Genomic DNA, 19,180 nt, shown 5'->3' on the forward strand with positions numbered 1-19,180 from the left:
GAAAGCCCTCATAAGGAACACGGAGCTGCGCTCCAAAACAGGTATCGCAGATGTTGGTGTGAAGGCAGCCAAGCTGAAGTGGGATTGGGCGGGACACGTCTGTCGGATGCATCCGGAGAGATGGGCCAAGGTAGCGACCGAATGGGTGCCACAAATTACCAGAGGCCGAGGTAGACCAAAGATGAGATGGCGGAAAGACCTGGACTCATTTTGTGGCGGCTGGCGAGAGTATGCACAGAGCCGTGACGAGTGGCGGAAAACAGGGGAGGCCTTTGTCCAGCAGTGGGACACACTATAGGCTATTAAAAAAAAAAATGTCTATGGAAGTATAAAGCTAGAACTTATAATTTTCAAACTATGCTCATTTTCCCCTAACAATATTTCTCTTTGATGACCTGAACGATAAGTAAGACTAGCGACTTTGCTCTTTTACCTGTGGCGATGTTGCTTCACAAAATTGTTCCTTGGGTGAAACTGATCCGATTTAGCTCAATAGTTATGAAATCGCACGTCACTACCCTTTGTGGGGACAAAGACAAAGGGAAAGGGCCGGTTTCCTCGGTGAAATCTATGCATTACTTCTTTTTGCTCTTAGCGACTAGGGCAAATCGTATATCATTTTCGTGTAATATAGGGACGAGTTAATCATTTCTGAAAAAATCGTTGCACCTTTTCATTCATCAGTGCATCAGTGCACAGTGAAATTGTTTTAAATGTATATCCTTGATTTAATTTAATGTAATTTGATATAAGTACCTAAGTTTTCATTGTAATTTTCTTTTCTTTCTTTCTTTTCTTTTGTGAATATGTGTATCTATGGACTAAAGTTGCCTGAAATAAATGATTTAATTTAATAATTTAATTTTCATACAAAAATAACGATTTTATAGCAAAATAATGAATTTTTATGTATTTCATTAAGTATGGAAGTTATGGCATTTACAGTTACATTGCGGCAATTATCAACAAATAAAACATAGGACAGATTAGCCAATAACCCAGTTCTGATGATGGAATCCTGGAGAAGTCAAGGGAACTCCTCAAATATTAAAGGCATAAGATATAGTGATTTTTGTGTTTCTATAAGAACAGCATGCATTTACGTTCAGAACAGTGACAAATCGTTATTTTTGTATGATAAGGTGCACGATTTTTTCAGAAATGATTAACTCGTCCTTATATTACTCGAAACGAGAATGATATACGATTTGCCCTAGTCACTAAGAGCAAAAAGAAGTAATGCATAGTTTTCACCGAGATTACAGAGCAAGACTACTTTTCTGCGGCGTTTCGGTGGCGTTTCAAGTCGCAGGAATGCCATTCGGCTACGGGGCCAGGCTAACAGTTTGTTGACGCTTTAAACGCAACCTACATTCAGGACAAATTGATGTTACAAGTAATTAATAAAAGTAAGACATACTGCTGATAAGCATTCCGGTCGTGTATTTTTAGGAAATTACTATTGTCCGTGCCAACTTTCATGGCGTCGGTCCAATTCACAGAGACTAGGCATTTTGTCCTTCATATTCATGCGAATTTGAGCTCGGCGTCAGCGTCAGTCGCAAAACGATCGCAGAATTGCGTTACCTTGCGTGCCTGTGTTTAATAATGGTAGGTAACTAAATAATTTAATTAATACTAGATACTAGAATTGTTAACCGCGCTCAGGACTCGATTATAAAACTCTTTGTTGTGTTTAGGATTCAATGTGTGATTTCGCTGTAACTATGTATATTTTGCTCCCTCGTGATATAATCTACCAATATAGTACTAATACCAACACAGTCTACTTATTCGTTTCATTAAAGCTGCATGAAACTTGGTAATGAATTCCCTTTGATCTTTCCAATATCCATAATATATCTAAGTAACATTATCGTTACTAAAACTTGAACCAGAGGTTATCTCTTAGAAACTCTGAGACTGCAAACGGTTGGCAATCAAGTGTTCCTGCAGTTTCCAATCAATATTATGTAAGAACCAAGCTCGGGAGGAGCCTTAAGGGGCAGACCTGCGCCAATGATCTTCGATTGGAATCCGTTGGTATCATGATAGTTTCTAAAGCCTATCATATTAACGGTATCTTCTTTAATCAAGATAGTATCTCATAATTACTCCACAGCTCATTGTTTCTGTGATATTTGACATCAAAGTTTAGAAATTGTTAATTTTAGGCCAAAAAACTGGTTTTTTGGTCATAACTTTTGATTTAATTAGTTTAAAATTAAAATCTCTCTTGAATTTTTAGGAAAGTCAAACATGTCGATTTCGTGTATGTAGGACTCTTCACTAAACTCAAATTTCGAAAAAAGTGATCATGTTTTTCAAAATATGTCTCTTATAAATTAAAAAATTTGATAATTTGATAAAAGATTGAAAAACCGATGGTCGTTTGTCTTATACTTAATTCTATCTGTAGTGCAGGGAGTTTCAACTCAAACCTTGTCAAAAATCGATGAAAATCGTAAAGATCCCCTTAAGAGGGGGTAGAGGAGGGAAAATTTTCAGATTCTGTCAAATTTCCCCATTACACACACAAACACTCTTCACTCACACTACTGTGACAGGTCAGTGACCCTTCATATTTTTTTAAGGTGTTATAATATTGAGTTTATAGTTAACTACTGACCTTCTTTGAGGAATTAAAAAGACAGAGAAGATAATACGTGTCATCTAGCTTTCCTTGTCTGACGTAGGTACTGTCACATATGATTTTAAAATGACGTACTGTTAATACCAGCGTAATGAAAATTTATTCCAACGAGTAAAATTACATGAAACTTCTTTTAATTTAAGCGAACTAGAATGAAATCATTTATGCACGTTCGGTTGTGTTTGTTATTTTCTTTAATAATGTGTTATATTTTTGTAGGATCAGGATCACGACTTGTGAATAAAAAAAAACTTGAAATGAGATTAGATCTCCCTTTGACATTATTGATTTACCCTATTTATTTTGAGCACAGTTTTACACTGGTATGGTTTTTCGTGTACGTACATAATTTTCTGTCAAAATTAAACGTCAACGCGGAGCGACCGGCGACACGTCTGCTTCCAATGAGCCGCTCGCGGCATCTGATCCAAAGGAGATTTCTGACAGAAATGGCGAATATATGAAAATTTTACGAAAGTATACATTTACGATATAATTACTTTGTTGTCTTTAAGAGGAAAAATATATAAAACCTCAAAAGCTCTAGTTCATTTATCTGGCTTTTAGAATCACTTAAATTTGTGACTAAACCATTGAATTTTTTTAACAAAGTTTACTAAACGCTGGCATACGTTTTTTTTCATTTTAGGTAAACTTTCCGTAGGTTTATTTATTATACTGTTAAGAACTGGAGATTCTGCATAGTCAAAAATTGTAGATATACTCTTTAAGATACTAATTACATTTATTTCATTTTATTTTATTGAAAAATGTGAACAGCATTTGATAAACGCGGACTGTCTTTTTCACGAATTTCCTACGTCCCCCTCTTAATACCTATCCACCACTAATATTATAAATGGGAAAGTGAGTGTGTCTGTTTGTTTGTCCGTCTTTCACGGCAAAACGTAGCGGCTAATTGCCGTGATTTTTTAAGTGAAGATAGTTGAATAATGGATGGAGAGTGACATAGGCTACTTTTTGTCTCTTTCTAACGCGAGCGAAGCCGCGGGCAAAAGCTAGTTTAGTTATAATGAAATAAGATTCTTTGCCAATTTATTATACGAACACACTGCAAACGCTTCTTCAAAATACTTGCCGTCTGGCTTGGCATTAAAAATAACATAAAAGTACAGCAATATTAAGTTACTAGTATACTTAATCATTTCTCTCGAGAAATGTAGTTCAGTTGTGTCACGTTTTATCTTTGCTTAGTTATTCGTTTACCAAATAATTTTTAATATTATATGTAGGTACACATGTTTTGCTTTTATTTTTTAATACTTAATGAATATTTTTAATATATGCTCCTAAGTTAGCTTGTTAAATACTTTTTATTTAAATACAAGTTTACATCGTGTTTCGCGTTTTGTATTACGTTTTAGAGAGTTAATGTTTTTTATTTTTAAATTTTCTTTTGAACTGCAAGTAACTGCACAAGGTTTACTTATTTTCTTATCGCTGTCATTTTCAAAGGTTTTACTGTGGGTATAATAAGTTGTGATAAAAAATAAATTTAATATGGTATAATATAACTTGTCCACGGGCTATTCTGGAAAGGACACAGGTAGTAACTAGGTGCCTTGTCAGTAATTTTCTTTTTTTTGGTGATCAATATCCAGAGTAAATGAGGATAACGTTTGTATGGAGAATTGGTGTGCTACTCTGCGGCGGCGCCACCATAATGAAATTCAACTAATTATATGTTAAAATGATGTTCGTAAGACGTACAGTATGTACGTATAATGTTATGACTGTACCTATAGCGTGAAACGAAATCGAAATAATGGGCTTTTATTGTGGCGCCGCCAGGGAGCATACTCTGCAGCGGCGCCACTCAGTTCTCATAGACAGAAATGACATCATCTACTTTTTTCTCATGGAAATTGATGTACCAATGCTGTTTATTATGTACGTATTGAAAAAATCACTATAACTTAGTAAATTTATGTACTTTCAGTAATTCCGCATTCCGCCTGAACGGTATGAGCTAGTATGTAAGGAGGTGTATCTACGGGTAAGCGAGAGGGAGATATGTTCCTTCCCGCTCGCTCCCGCGCTCGGCGCGTTTCGTTCTAGGTTTCAATAATTATTATTAAATTTATGCTCCTGTTATACACTTTGCTTTTCACTTCGATTGCGAGGAATTAATTATATTTTTCTCGGCAATTTACACCACGAAATTGTCGTAAAGCGAAAGAACATAATAGGTACATAAGATAACCAATTCCCGCCAACTTTTTTTCAACATGTGATCAGAGTTTCAGACGCTTGGTTTTTTGCCAAGTCAAACATTTTTTAAACGATAAGTAATCGAATCCTATTTTATTTACTTAATTTAATGATAGAAAATACGGAATTCTAATAAATTATAGCAAAAATAAAAGAACCTATCAAAGTTTTGTCACCTACACAATTTTATTGCGTGCAATATGTTTTAACTGTTTGTCTCTTGAGACCGATTACCTTAGTCTTAGGCCGGCACGGCAACAGACAGTCTTCAAATTCATAATTTGATAAAGTCATAATCAGTACAGAAATCAGATCGAGTGCACGGAGTTACACTTACATATAATTTCGCGACTGTCCACACACACTCTTGTTTTTTAAGATTATGAATTTTAAGACTGTCTGTTGCCGGCCTTAGAAGAAAATTGTACCTACTTTATGCTCTAGAATATAAAATGCGATTTTATGTCGTCTTCGCACTACATAAAGGTGCACTTTTCGAGCATGAGAAGTGAAAACGAAATTTATTTGTTATACTTAAAGTTTGTGTGTTTGTTTACTTTCGTGTCCGTAAAGTACAGAAGTCATTTGTTGGGCAATGCATTCATTTTTATAATAAGTTACCTGACACTGCTTTGAGATTACCCCTCCCAGCTCTTAAGAACTACTTAAAAAAATCATTGATGTTAAAGGCTTATTACAGAGTCGAGGACTATTTGACAGACAAACATGCATGGCCCGAACCAGAAACTACAAAAAACGAATAGCAATTAAAATAATTGTATTATGTATAGAGGACACAGTTCAGATAAGAAAGCACATCAAATATTTTATATTTTATGTTGTGTAGGTAAATTACATATTTAATGATATTGAGATTCATATTATCTTTTTCTTCTATGACAATTTGATATGTTTTCTCTGAAGAAGAACGACGTATTATTAAGCAATAATATAATTTATTGAAATTGATTTCCATAGAGTACCTAGTCTGTTCATATTCTTTGATGAATACTTTTGCATGTTAAATTGTATGTTGTTATTTAATGCATGTTAATTATAAGATGTAATGTTTTGAAAAGAAGTTGCCCGCCGAGTTTCTTGCCGGTCCCATAGTGGATACCCCCTCCCAACTGAGGGGGACTGAAATCTTCTCGAGGCTGAGGCGTAGGGTTAGAGCCGGCGTAGCTTTATTTGACGTTCATATGCGCATTGTAATATGCCTACTTGAAAAATAAATATTTCATTTTCATAAATATTTCATTTTCATTTTCATTTCATTTTCACTTATACAGAAATGCCAGCGCTGGCTACATGGCTAGCATCATGCTGATTTGGGTCCATTTCGTGATGAACAGTTTTATGTCATTTTTTTCTTTGCCATTTTATGTTTGATGTCTGTACATGTCCGTACATGTTATGTGATCGTCATGAAGCTCATGAATAAATGTCTTTTATCTTTTATATTTTTATCTTTAAAACTTTGATAGGTTCTTTTATTTTTGCTATAATTTATTAGAATTCCGTATTTTCTGTCATTAAATTAAGTAAATAAAATAAAATAGGATTCGATTACTTATCGTTTAAAAAATGTTTGACTTGGCAAAAAACCAAGCGTCTGAAACTCTGATCACATGTTGAAAAAAAAGTTGGCGGGAATTGGTTATCTTATGTACCTACCTATTATGTTCTTTCGCTTTACGACAATTTCGTGGTGTAAATTGCCGAGAAAAATATAATTAATTTCTCGCAATCGAAGTGAAAAGCAAAGTGTACAACAGGGGCATAAATTTAATAATAATTATTGAAACCTAGAACGAAACGCGCCGAGCGCGGGAGCGAGCGGGAAAGAACATATCTCCCTCTCGCTTACCCGTAGACACACCTCCTTACATACTAGCTCATACCGTTCAGGCGGAATGCGGAATTACTGAAGGTACATAAATTTACTAAGTTATAGTGATTTTTTCAATACGTACATAATAAACAGCATTGGTACATCAATTTCCATGAGAAAAAAGTAGATGATGTCATTTCTATCTATGAGAACTGAGTGGCGCCGCTGCAGAGTATGCTCCCTGGCGGCGCCACAATAAAAGCCCATTATTTCGTTTCACGCTATAGGTACAGTCATAACATTATACGTACATACTGTACGTCTTACGAACATCATTTTTACATATAATTAGTTGAATTTCATTATGGTGGCGCCGCCGCAGAGTAGCACACGAGAATTGGTCGTTACCTATCCTCTTCATAGTTCATGAATGTATAAATAAGAAAAATATTTTTCTGTCCTCCGACCGGCAAGCGACAAATTTGAGGCCAATGGCTTAGGTAATATCGTCACTACTTTTAAAAAACTTGTATCTTCTTCTGTCAATGAAAAGAAAATTGTAGTAAGTATGTATGGAATGCATATAGACTTACTGCATTTTAACTGTGAGGAGAAGCATGGGATACGAGATTTTTTAAAAGTAGTGACGATATGTAATCATATGCAGTAGCAAATGAGTTGATTGTTTAAAATTTAGCATTTTGTATCTTCTTGTTATTGTCCAATTAGTGGCACTTACTAAGATTTTAGGGACTTTGCGAAAAGTTAACTACGTAAACTAATAATGTTGAGACGGTTTCCAGGTTCGTTGGTTTCCTTAAAACAAAATAATAAAAGGCAAAACTCGTAATTTATGAAATTCAGTAAGTTTATGGAAGACGGTCTGTTAAAGGTACAAACGTTAAATTTTCTTGAGACTTATGGAGACCCTTAATTAGCCATGAGTGCTTGCGGCGGCTACACTGTCGAGAATCGCGATATGCATGCGTATATTTAAATTGTTTGAAGATGCCTATTTTTACACCATTTTCAGTAGGTTTATACACTTTATAACAGGAAAGTAGCATTTTATCTTATCTTTGTATTCATGTCAGTATTATTCATGTCTTTGTGAAGTTATAAATAAATAAAAATGGTCAAGTGCGAGTCGGACTCGCTCACCGAGGGTTCCGTACAAACTTTCAATAGTATAATCATCAAAATGTTATTCATAGAACTCTACAGATTTGACTAAATCCCTCAAGACTCAATTTCCCACATAACAAGTAATATTTTAATATACAATTTTATTGTTAGACAACGTCCAAATAAAATCAAGACTATTCGACTTCAATAGTTTACGACTTACAACATGTCGCAAGGACGCTCCTGAACCGACCTCATTATTATTATTATTATTTTTTATTATAAATGGGCTTACTCTTGACCACAGACTAGCCAAAGGCAAAGACGATTATATCGGGAAAAACGCGATGTAGGAAATGAGCATTCAACGTACAGCGACATCTATCGGCAAATTGATTGAACTAATGCGCGCGAGCTAGTATGGAAGATGATTTTTATGGAATAATTGTTTATTGCATGAACCGATTTTAACCTAACTCTATTTGAAAGCAGGTAATTTCATTGTTATTTTGTTAAAAAATACAGGTACAATAAACACCCGCAAGGGCCACGACCACCGGCGGTGGAAAGGCTGCCCTTATACTCGCCGTACATCAAGGGAGTGACGGATAAGATCGGACACTTGTTACGCCGAAGATATAGCATCAAGACGATTTTCCGTCCTCACACGCAGCTCAGGAAATGGATGCGTTCGCCAAAAGACAAGGAGCCCTTAAATGTTCCCGGGGTGTACAGGATCCCGTGTTCCTATGGGAAGTCATACATTGGAGAGACCGGCCGGAACATCTCGACAAGGCTTTCTGAACACATACGTAGTATGAAGGGCCGGGACACCCACAGCTCTGCGGTGACAGAACACGTATTGGATTCGGACACGACGCACTATGTAAGATTTGATAGGGTAACCGTACTGGCACGAGAAAAGTTCTTCGTTCAGCGGAAAATACGGGAAGCTATAGAAATTAGTCGTCATCCTAATTTCAATCGTGACAGTGGTTGGTCGGTGCCACCTAGTTGGAAAACAGTTCTAGGCACTACGTCGGTCCCCAGTGTAAACGCACCCTTAACAAGTGACGTAATAAGTTTAGTGTTGTGTGCAATCCTGCTTTTGACAAAAGTAACATAGTGGGTAGCTCCGATCTCGCCACGGTGACGTCGCCCGCGCCGCCGACCCCCCCTGCGCCTGTCCTCAGCAGCCGCGCGCACCGAGCAAGCGCCCGCAGTATGCGTCGCGCTCTCGACATGTAAAGGCGGGGTGTCGCTACTCTTGAGAAAGGTTCTCGAAATTGAACCGAAACATGTCGAACGCTATATCGACTTAATACGTGAGTAACCCGCTTAAAATATTTTTAAATATGTATGAGTCCCACGGGAGTTTTATAGTTAAAACCCGCAAGGGTGTTGAAATTGAAAATGTAAATCTAAAAGGTTTTTTATGAATAAAAAAGGTTTCAAGATACGTGTACGATTTAATTTTTTTGCTGTAATATTCATTATTATAGCCATTTTTGGTGAAAATTTCATAAACTTATGTTGGTAAACTTCGGAGATAAGGGGGGGGGGGGGTATTTTTTTTTACATTTTCCTTAAAAAACATTTTTTTCCACAACCAAAAAATTATAAAAAATAGATTTGATATGTACAGTTTGAGCTCTTTCTAACGATACCACACTTGATCTAGTTCCTTGAAATTTTCAGTTTGCTCCCCTTTCATTTTCGCCATTTTCTGCAATTCATAGTAATACATTAAAAAAAAATACTTTCAATTTGTAGATTTTCATAAGTATTCAAAATTTCAAAGCGATAGCATAAGTAGTTTTCGAGATATTTAATAATGTGACAGACAGACAGACAGACAGATGGACAGACAGACGGACAGAGCGGCGCCATAAGGGTTCCTTTTGTACCTTTTTGGTACGGAACCCTAAAAATCCCGCCACATGAAGCTTTATAAATAAATCTAGTAAATTAATATTCTGTCCTACTCAAACATGAGTTTCCCAGGGGAAATAATTGTTAGAACCGACTTTAAAATAATAAGTGAAGAATAAATTTGGATTTATGCTTATGCTAATATAATTATAGTCTCTGTCATGCCAATAACCGAATTTCATACGGTCTGCAAACGCAAATATACGCAGCCATAGTTTGACATTCCAATTAGGTTAATTCTGTATAATTATACTAGTACGGAAACCACCAGTTAGACATTGAAATGTACGCGAATGTGTACGTTTACGGAGGAACTTTTAGTTTTAGAATAGAAAATAAGTTATGAAGACTTCAGCGAATATGTCGTTTTGAAACTGCTAAGGTCGTCGTAGTCTATGAAAATATTATGTGTGCTGCAGTGACTGGTTTCACTGACGTAAGATAAACTTTATGGCGCCCTGATAAATATGCAAATTCGCTCTATTTCAGTTATTCATTTCATAATATGCCTAACGACAGAGGAAAATAATTTCCTTTAAGGTCGAATTACAAGTATCAGCACAAAAAATGTATTTCCAACGAATCGTAACAAAGAATAAAGAGTCTAATTTAGAAAACTCAGCTCACGATAAAACCTCTACGAAATGGGCACGTGAGCAAAACTCGCAAGAAAGGTATTATACGGCGACGAAAATAACGATGAACCTTTTCCGGTATCGTTTAAAAATATAGGCTGATGGCTGGTACACAACGGGTGTTAAGACGATCTACATTTTCTTGATCGCAATATGGTCATATAATTAGACCAGTTAACAAAGAAACGACTAACATCAAAATACCTGTTTATTCAACTGCTCATTTTATAACAACAAAAATTAAATAAAAATTAACACATTTACGCTGCTTCAATGTTCAATGTACACACAAAAACAAGAAATATCCTTCCCTACTTTCTGAATTGAGCAAAAGGTTTATTGTTTCAAACATTAAATTTACATCGAGTCCGGTCGTCTACCTACCGTTCTGGGCCATAATTTTTAGACAAAGAATTTTTATTGCATTTATACCTAACTCCTCCTCGTTTACTACCTACACTTTTTTTATTTCAGCCATTCGGTTGCTTGGACCAAAAATGTGCCCTTTGTGTTACGGATAGCTTTTCTGTGAGGATTTAATTAATGACTATTTCACGTAGACCCCGAGGTATGAACAGGTTTCTATCACCAATCGCCTCCCGGGCGTTTTGTTGGTGAGTTGAAGTTGAATAGCAGCCGCCGAAACATGTAAAAACATATAAAATCAGTCAATCAGATGATAGTAAAAACAAATTTATAGCAGAGTTTAGGTTAAAAACATCGCGACATGCCTTTACTCGGCTGTGTAAAGTTCCATGTAGGAACTTTGCTTCGTTCGGTCTAGGAAATTGAATATTGAGCTGAAAACGCGGTTTTACGGCGGTCGCCTACTTCCATCGTAGCGCAAAGTTAACCTTCCTTACATAAGCTTTATTTCCCTAGCACCTTATCCAAATTAACCAGTTAACCGCTGGTGGTTCACGATAATTCAGTAGCCAATAGAACCAACCGCGTCCGTACCGCTCCCGTCCCGCGAGGCAGATAAAGGATAATATATATAGCGGTATTCGCACATCGCGTACGCATTGCGGTATTATGCAGAGAACACGCTTCCTTTTAGGGTACTGAGGAGATCGGGTGCAAAAATATTCTAGCCCATAATATGATTCGGCTGACTCATTTGAAACGCGTTTAACATATCAAGGATGGTTTATGCATATATGCATTCTCAATTTGTATTTAACAGAGTATATTTTACACCCTAGTCGTATTATAAGATTTACTTATTTTGGAGCTACATACACATACTCCATTTAATGTCTACTAAATACTTTATGTTACGGCATCACAAATATCATAATACAGAGGGTAGTAAATTAATTTTAAGAAAAAAAAATATTCAATACTATAAGCACTTTCTTTGATACATATACCTATATAGGATTTCTTCAGTAGTGAGGCAATCGCAATAATACCGACAGTCATGACGAACTGTATACGCATCTAATGTAAACAAACAGGATTCTGCACTGCATTGTAATTATTTAATGGGTATAAATGTCACCTAAAACTATATAGCTTATACGGAACCAATATGGGTGAACTGTCCAAGAATTCTTTCGTTACAGTACAGCAGTTAAAAACTTCAGCGGTCGTTTGTAGAAATACCGCGCTCATTCTAACCAAAGACTTTGGGTAGATGTACATTCCGTAGAACTTTAAATTGTGTTTGCCATGGAAACGACTCCAAAAATCCACCGTTTATTCCGCATACAAAGAAAAGAAAACCCTATTAGTAAATTAATAATTGAATGCTATGTTTAATGTGGGAAAACAAGTAATTTTGTTGTTGGCAATGTAACGCAACTTGATATGGTTTAAATTTTTTTTGACTCTAAATTAAAAACCATGCGTAAGTTTAAGAAAATAAATCTTTTTAGCAGCTGGAAGCGTACAAAAGCATGTCGTGTAGCTGTAGTCATTTAGATCAAAATGGATTGGTATTATTTAACCCGTTTAATGCAAACAACAATGATGATAATCTCAACAGGCTGCATTATTTTTTTATTAAAACAATATATATTAATAAAATTACCTTTATAACCGTTATACAACTGGTTCACACTGTCGTTACCGCGCTGAATAGCCAATGAAAACTACACCACACCAAATATGATTCGGACTCCTAATTGCATACCTTCTGTCCCTCAGATCCTTAATGAATTGCTTTGCCTCCAAACCCCAAGACTGAAAGACACACATAAAGCGTTTTGAGAGCGTAGCGTTAGCGGAGCGCAATGATAGCGATGCGCCGGACGAACGCTGGCGTTCCGCTCGCAATCCGCGCGCATTCCGCTCGCAATCCGCGCTCGTTAGTTCCCGCCGGCGTATGCTGGGCGCAACGCCAGCGTTCGTCAGGCGCACCGCTATCATTGCGCTCCACTAACGCTCCGCCTACGCTCTCAAAACGCGCATTTGTGACCGAGCTTTTATACTCTGCGGCTGATTCAGCGGACCTATCGGAATGTTGACATGTCACATCCCATAAGACATATATGTAGGTACCACCACACCACAATAAAGTTTAAATCTTATGCAGGTACACAAAAATACCTATACACATACAGTTATCTGGACCAGATCTCGGAAAATAACGAAAGTATTTACGTGATTTCCCAAATTGTTAAAATATTTACTAGTAAATACTGTCCTAAAATCGCAGTAGGAATTCACGAGTCTCTTAAACAGTGACGAAAACGCTTTCAGCGTAATATGTTTTTCGCGGAGCTCAAACTTTTTGCTCCACACATTATTTGGTCCACGTTTTTCACTGGCAACCGGAAAACTTTTCACTGAGCTTTGCGTATCGTGATTTTTTAGTTCTCTCTGAATAGATGGAATGTGAATGGATGCAAACTGCGTGAAAACTTGTAAAATGGTGCGGGTTTTAGAACTCTTTTGGCAGAGCTGGTCATTATTTATGTGTACATTTATGAATTGCTGTTCAACTTACTGTGTAGTAGTACAACTTGGGTACTATAAGCTGCATGTTCTTTTGCTGCTGATAGTACCAATAAATAAATAAATATCTAATTTTCCTTTGTTTTGTTACAGATTTAAAGAACCGAAGAGGAAATAATGGTAAGATTTGTCACACAAATAAAATTATAAGTACCTAATTGTAATTTGTATATGCATCACAATTAGATAATTGTTTTGTAGGTCAATTCCTGTGGTTTCTAGTGCAGAATGTTTAAAGGAATTGTAAACAATAAGTTCCTATATCCAAGCGATAATTTCGAAGAGAAATATTGCAATCTACCATCGATCATCGGAGTAGACGTAACCGGTGTCGGGTGAATGATGAAGACAGGTTACACACATTTTCCTTTCAAAATCTGTTAAGGCACCAGACTGACATCGTATTTATATGACAAAATGTGAAAATGTGTAGGTATGGATGTAAGTTCCCTCATATTTTTTGTCACGCTAATGGATTTGTTTAAATGAAACCACAATATCATCATCCTCCTTACGTTATCCCGGCATTCGCCGCGGCCTGGGGTCCGCTTTGACATCTAATCCCGATTTGGCATAGGCACTAGTTTTACGAAAGCGATTGCCATCTAGTAACTAGGCCTTATTGGAATTAGTCCGATTTCCTCACGATGTTTTCCTTCACCGAAAAGCGACTGGCAAATATCAAATGACATTTCGCAAATAAGTTCCGAAAAACTCATTGGTAGGTACGAGCCGGGGTTCGAACCCGAAATGAAACCACAATATAATAATAAAATAATCGATTTCATATAACTTTCAATTCGACTATCAGGAGGTCAATACGCAGACAACGATTTTGCGCTAGATTTAGGACGGCCAACGAACACATTAAATAATGACGCGAGACTGCCGACCTTTCTTAGTGCTGTACCGTTTTTGTAATCCACTTAGGATGCTACTGAAGTTCAGATCTCGAAACAAAATAAAACGATACAGAATCCGTCCACAAATCCTCAGATCAAAAGGCCATAAATAATAACTGTCTCCAATTTTAACGCAAAATGTCGCCCGATCTAATCTCACAAATGCAATAAAATTAATGAAAACCCGGGCATTAGCATTCAGTATTCGTAGGACGCCCCTAATATTTGGAAAGTGTCCAATCCGAGCAAGTCTTTTTCTGTGAAATATTTGTCTTCAGCGATATTGAGTTTATTGTTTATTTTACTGATTCTTTGTTTGACGGTAATTGGTCATGATTTACAAGTTAAAATTCTATAGGCATGGTTCGAAAGTAAATGTACCTGTTTTTTTTTCTTTGCAATAATAATTATGTTTGTTATAATAAGGTTTTAAAGTGAATTCAAAATAATAAAAAAGCACGATACAGATGGGCTGCCAGTGCAACTCTACTGTAACTCATACGAGTACAAGCAATATTTGAGATTTGGTTAGTTTTGGTAACTTATTTTACTGCTGGGTAAACAATACATTCCTATTATGTATACCAAGCTAAGTGTGTTAAGCGAGACATGTCTGCGTTTCAAATCGACCATCAAGGCTGGGAAACCTTAGCTGAAGACCGTGGTCAATGGCGAAAGCGTGTTGTGGAGGGGAGAAGGCTATGCGACGAAGCATGGTTTAATGATTTAGATAGTAAAAGGTGTCGCAGAAAGCAAACCGAGACTGGAACCTCAGGTGGTATGAAGTTTTCTCTGCCAAAAATATGGTAGGTCGTGCCGCTCGCGAATCGGCCTCCACAGTCACCAAACCCATTGTCGAAGCAGCAATGTTTAAATCGTCTGCAATAGACGCAAAGGCCTGTGATGATGATGATGATGATGATGATGATGATGATACCAAGCTAATGAAAGTCAAGCACACTTGACAGGTCAGGGTACGTAGCCGAATGGCACAAACGCTCACGAAACACTCACGAAACGCTCGTAGATATCTATCTCTATCGCTCTTGCGTATTGGCGCGACAGAGCCAGACTACCTTTCGCGGCGTTTCGTTTTCGTTTTGCAACGCAGAAATGCCATTCGGCTACGGCATCTGGCAACGCCGCCGTCTGTATAACAACTTCCATGACAAAAATTACATGAACTGTAGGTAACGAAGATTAACAAGATCCATTAATTATCAGCAACAATTCCAATTTGCCTGGAATTTAACGAAATTACGTATCAAGACGGTGATTTTGTTTTCTTGGGCTAATGAAGACTTAAATCACCTAATAGTACGAAAGCCTTGGTGTAATTTAGATCAGAGAGCCAATAGCGAACATTATTTATTTATTTAATCAAAAAGTAACACAGCATTACAGTTTACACCAAGGCACTGTGAAACTACAAAATACAAAACATGACTCACAAAAAAAAATACCTAAGACATACAAAAAATAACAAATTAAACATTAGATTTGGGCAATATTATTGGGAGATATTATGGCAATATTCTGCTGTGAGATTGTAGCCCTATCCAAACGAAATAAATAGTATTCACTGTTCACAATCGTTCACTACAAAGACTTTGAATTTCTTCTAAAAGGTTTAAATTCTGCTATGCTTGAGAAAATATAATTAAAACACTCCTCAATAAAGATGCAAGCGCTTTCAAAACCGTTCCAGAAAAAGCAACCAAGAACGCGACGTATCGCAAAGTGAAAAGTTTGAGATTAGTTTACCTTAAAGTTACTGTTGATAGAAGGTATGTAGGAGTTCCGATTAAATTTACTTGTTTGTGAACTTAGTCTAGCTATCTTTTTACTGCTGAAATGGACGCGAGAGAACGTTGTTTTTAGCTACGTTAGAGGAATGCTGTCAAAGTTTGCAATGAATCGATCTCAATATAATAAGGTCTAGAAATTGTGTAATTTTAAAGAACTTTGAACATGAAAACTCGTTTTTAACCCTTTTATATGCACTGCACGTATAGCGCCCGCAATCTATGCAACAATAGGATAAAATAATTATTATCTGATTGCTGTTTCGGGAAATGTAAAATCACGCCAGTATTACCAAACCGGGAAGGCAGAGCACACGAAACTCCTCAAGTTTCAGTGCCACCTCTTAGCAATTGTGTTTGGATACTATTTTAACCCATATCCCACAGTCGACTTCTACAACACCCACATGACGAAGCGGTTGGTGAAATTCTTAACCGTCACGTGTTTACATCGTCTTCCAATTATTCTACTAAGCATTAATTTGGAATAGTTAATATAGTTATATTTGGATTTTTTGAGAAAACCTTCCTCCTTGCGTCCTGTAAAAAGATAAAGTTCCACATTAACATCAAAACGTATTGAATACATAAACCTATTCAAATCGCACGTTCGCGTATCTTGCTACCTAAATAGGTAGGTAGGTGAAATCGAATTGTTACAGGCGTATCGGTGTGTCGCAACCCATTAATTCCCGAACAAACCTGCATCGGGCCGTAAATACTCGGCCGCCATACGGGAGGCCGATTCAAACTCACATTTTAGGTACGCGATAGGATGAGGCGCTTTTGAGGAAAGCCAGCACTCAATTAATCATTTATTTTCACCAAACAACTGGTAAAGGCTTACTTTGCTATTCGAAAACAGATAGCAAAATTGCATTTTATCCACAAGAGTGCAAAGTAATTTAATACAAATTTTAATTTAATATCTTGAGCTGCCAGGTAGAATTTACCTATAAATTATAAATTTGAATTAAAAGTATTGAATAAATTCATAGATTTGATTTAGTTTGACGTTTTATAGTCAGTATTTTGTTCGTGTTGGTGTGGTGAACAATTATGTGTTTTACTCGGGGGCAATGTTTGTTTACCCTTCGTGCCTTGAAACCCTCGCAACGCTCAAGATTCCACTTCTCGAACCACTCGCTACGCTCGTTTCTCTTTCGCTTTCTCGGGTATCGATATTGGCGTGCGGTTAAACATTTACTACAGGCAAACTGAACATCTTTCATGACCAACCATTTCACCATGTTGTTACCAATACAAGTAGATACCTAATAAATTACTTCTGAAGCAAGAAATATTTATTTTCATGCTGTAAGTCTTTATCTTTCTATCTCTCTCTCTTTCTTGTACTGACATATTAGCACGTTCAAGTTTAGGTAGAGATAGTAAGTTTCACACAGGTCAATGAATTGAATGAATATGTCGTTGTGGTTATTGTTAATTTTTGTCAATATCAAAACCATGTTCGAGGTAGTCGTAAAGTATGAGTGAGGCTAAACTTTACTGATGGTGTTGGGAGCAATAACCGTTAGAACGATATTTATTTGATCGATGAAGGCAGTTTTTTCCCTGACCCATGACTGATCTCTGTTTTTATCAATTTTTTTTGGGATTTTTAAGTTTATATTTCAATTTATATTGCCGCTAAATCTTAAATTAACTATATGCAGTTTTCTTAGGTTCCTGTCGGAGTACCTAAGAGCCCAAAAATAATATATTTTCAGAGTAAAATTTTTATTAAAGATATTGCTTGACTTTGATATTATAACAGATGTTCGAATCGGCCTCCGGGACATTCGCGCTTGCGGTGTGGCTCCGTGCATTAGTGGTCAATTATTACAAGTTGGAACGTTGATGAACACTGGGCCACGCTGAAGTGATTCGTCAATGCGGCGGAAATGATTTATAAAATTGTAAATTGCTGGTTTATTGTGTACATGCATGTTATTTATCTTAACAAACGTAGGGTTCGTCACTGCACAGTTTAATAGATGTTATTTTATACTGCATATATTTAACATTTATAATACATATTACGTAAAGCAGAATACATGCCTATTTCCCATCACGGGGCAATAGTGATCAATGTGATCAGGACATTTGTTTGTTATAATTATAAGTAGTTCTGTATCGAATAAGCGATGACGTATAACTTCTCAAGAATGTTACCTATTTTTTAAAATAAATAAAGCTCCCATGTTATTAAATAATAAAAATCTCTTTCAGCACTATTTCCTGCAAATTGCCGTTGGTAGCACTCTAGCCACCTTACTAAGCTATCTCAGTCTGCATTACACTAATATGAAGTTATGTTTGCCGTGGGCAAAGCACCCACAACATAGCAAGCCAAGTATTATAAGTATTTTAGAGATCTCTGGACTTAATGTCAGGGATATCGTTCATATAATTGAGGTTACAGTTTAAGATATCGGATATTGGTTGGATATCACGTATCGTGGTACTTTTAAGGTTAGCGCTCCGATCGTATTTTTAACCGACTTCAAAAAAGGAGGAGGTTCTCAATTCGACTGAATGTTTTTTTATTATTTTATTTTTTATTTTTTTTTGTATGTATGTTACTCGATATCTCCGAGAATCGTGGACCGATTTTCAAAATTTTTTTTTTGATCGAACGGGTATAACCCCGAGATGGTCCCATTGGCACCAAGTCGGGGTCTGATGATGGGATCTTGGAGAAATCGAGGGAACCCTTCAAATGTTATAGGCACATGTAATGTTTTTTGTGTCATTTTCAAAGGTACACCAGTATTTGCGCCTGATGGTAATAATTTTATGTGGCTGAGCTGATGATGGAAGGTCAACTCCTCAACGGTTAGGAGTTAAAGGACAATTCTTTCACTACTGTACATATATTCGGACTGATACATATAATATCACTAGGAACCACTAAAAATCAACAAATAAATTAACTTTTTAACAAAAAAATAAAACCGCCTTCAAAAAAAGCGTGTTACAAAACACGGAGAAACTAAAAAGCCAAAAATAATAAACCTTCGAATTCAGATTTCTTATCGGATTGCAATAATCTAAACATCCAAATTATAAACAAATCAATTATTTTTGGAGTCGGGGCC

General features: G+C 36.5%; 1 protein-coding gene across 3 annotated transcripts in view; it reads left to right on the forward strand.

Moving 5' to 3' along the window:
• Positions 1 to 19,180, forward strand: part of LOC125236258 (lachesin-like) — a 177,525-nt gene that overhangs the window by 116,976 nt on the left and 41,369 nt on the right. Inside the window, exons 1-2 of one of the 3 annotated variants that reach the window (XM_048142976.1) lie at positions 1,543 to 1,615; positions 13,466 to 13,492. The gene's annotated coding sequence lies outside the window, so the exon portion shown is untranslated. Of the gene's footprint in view, positions 1 to 1,542; positions 1,616 to 13,465; positions 13,493 to 19,180 lie in introns of those variants that run through there. The other 2 variants (XM_048142967.1, XM_048142958.1) reach the window with 2 other exon arrangements.

This window comes from Leguminivora glycinivorella, chromosome 2, assembly GCF_023078275.1.
Source record: "Leguminivora glycinivorella isolate SPB_JAAS2020 chromosome 2, LegGlyc_1.1, whole genome shotgun sequence".
In the NCBI taxonomy this organism is placed as follows: Eukaryota; Metazoa; Arthropoda; class Insecta; order Lepidoptera; family Tortricidae; genus Leguminivora; species Leguminivora glycinivorella.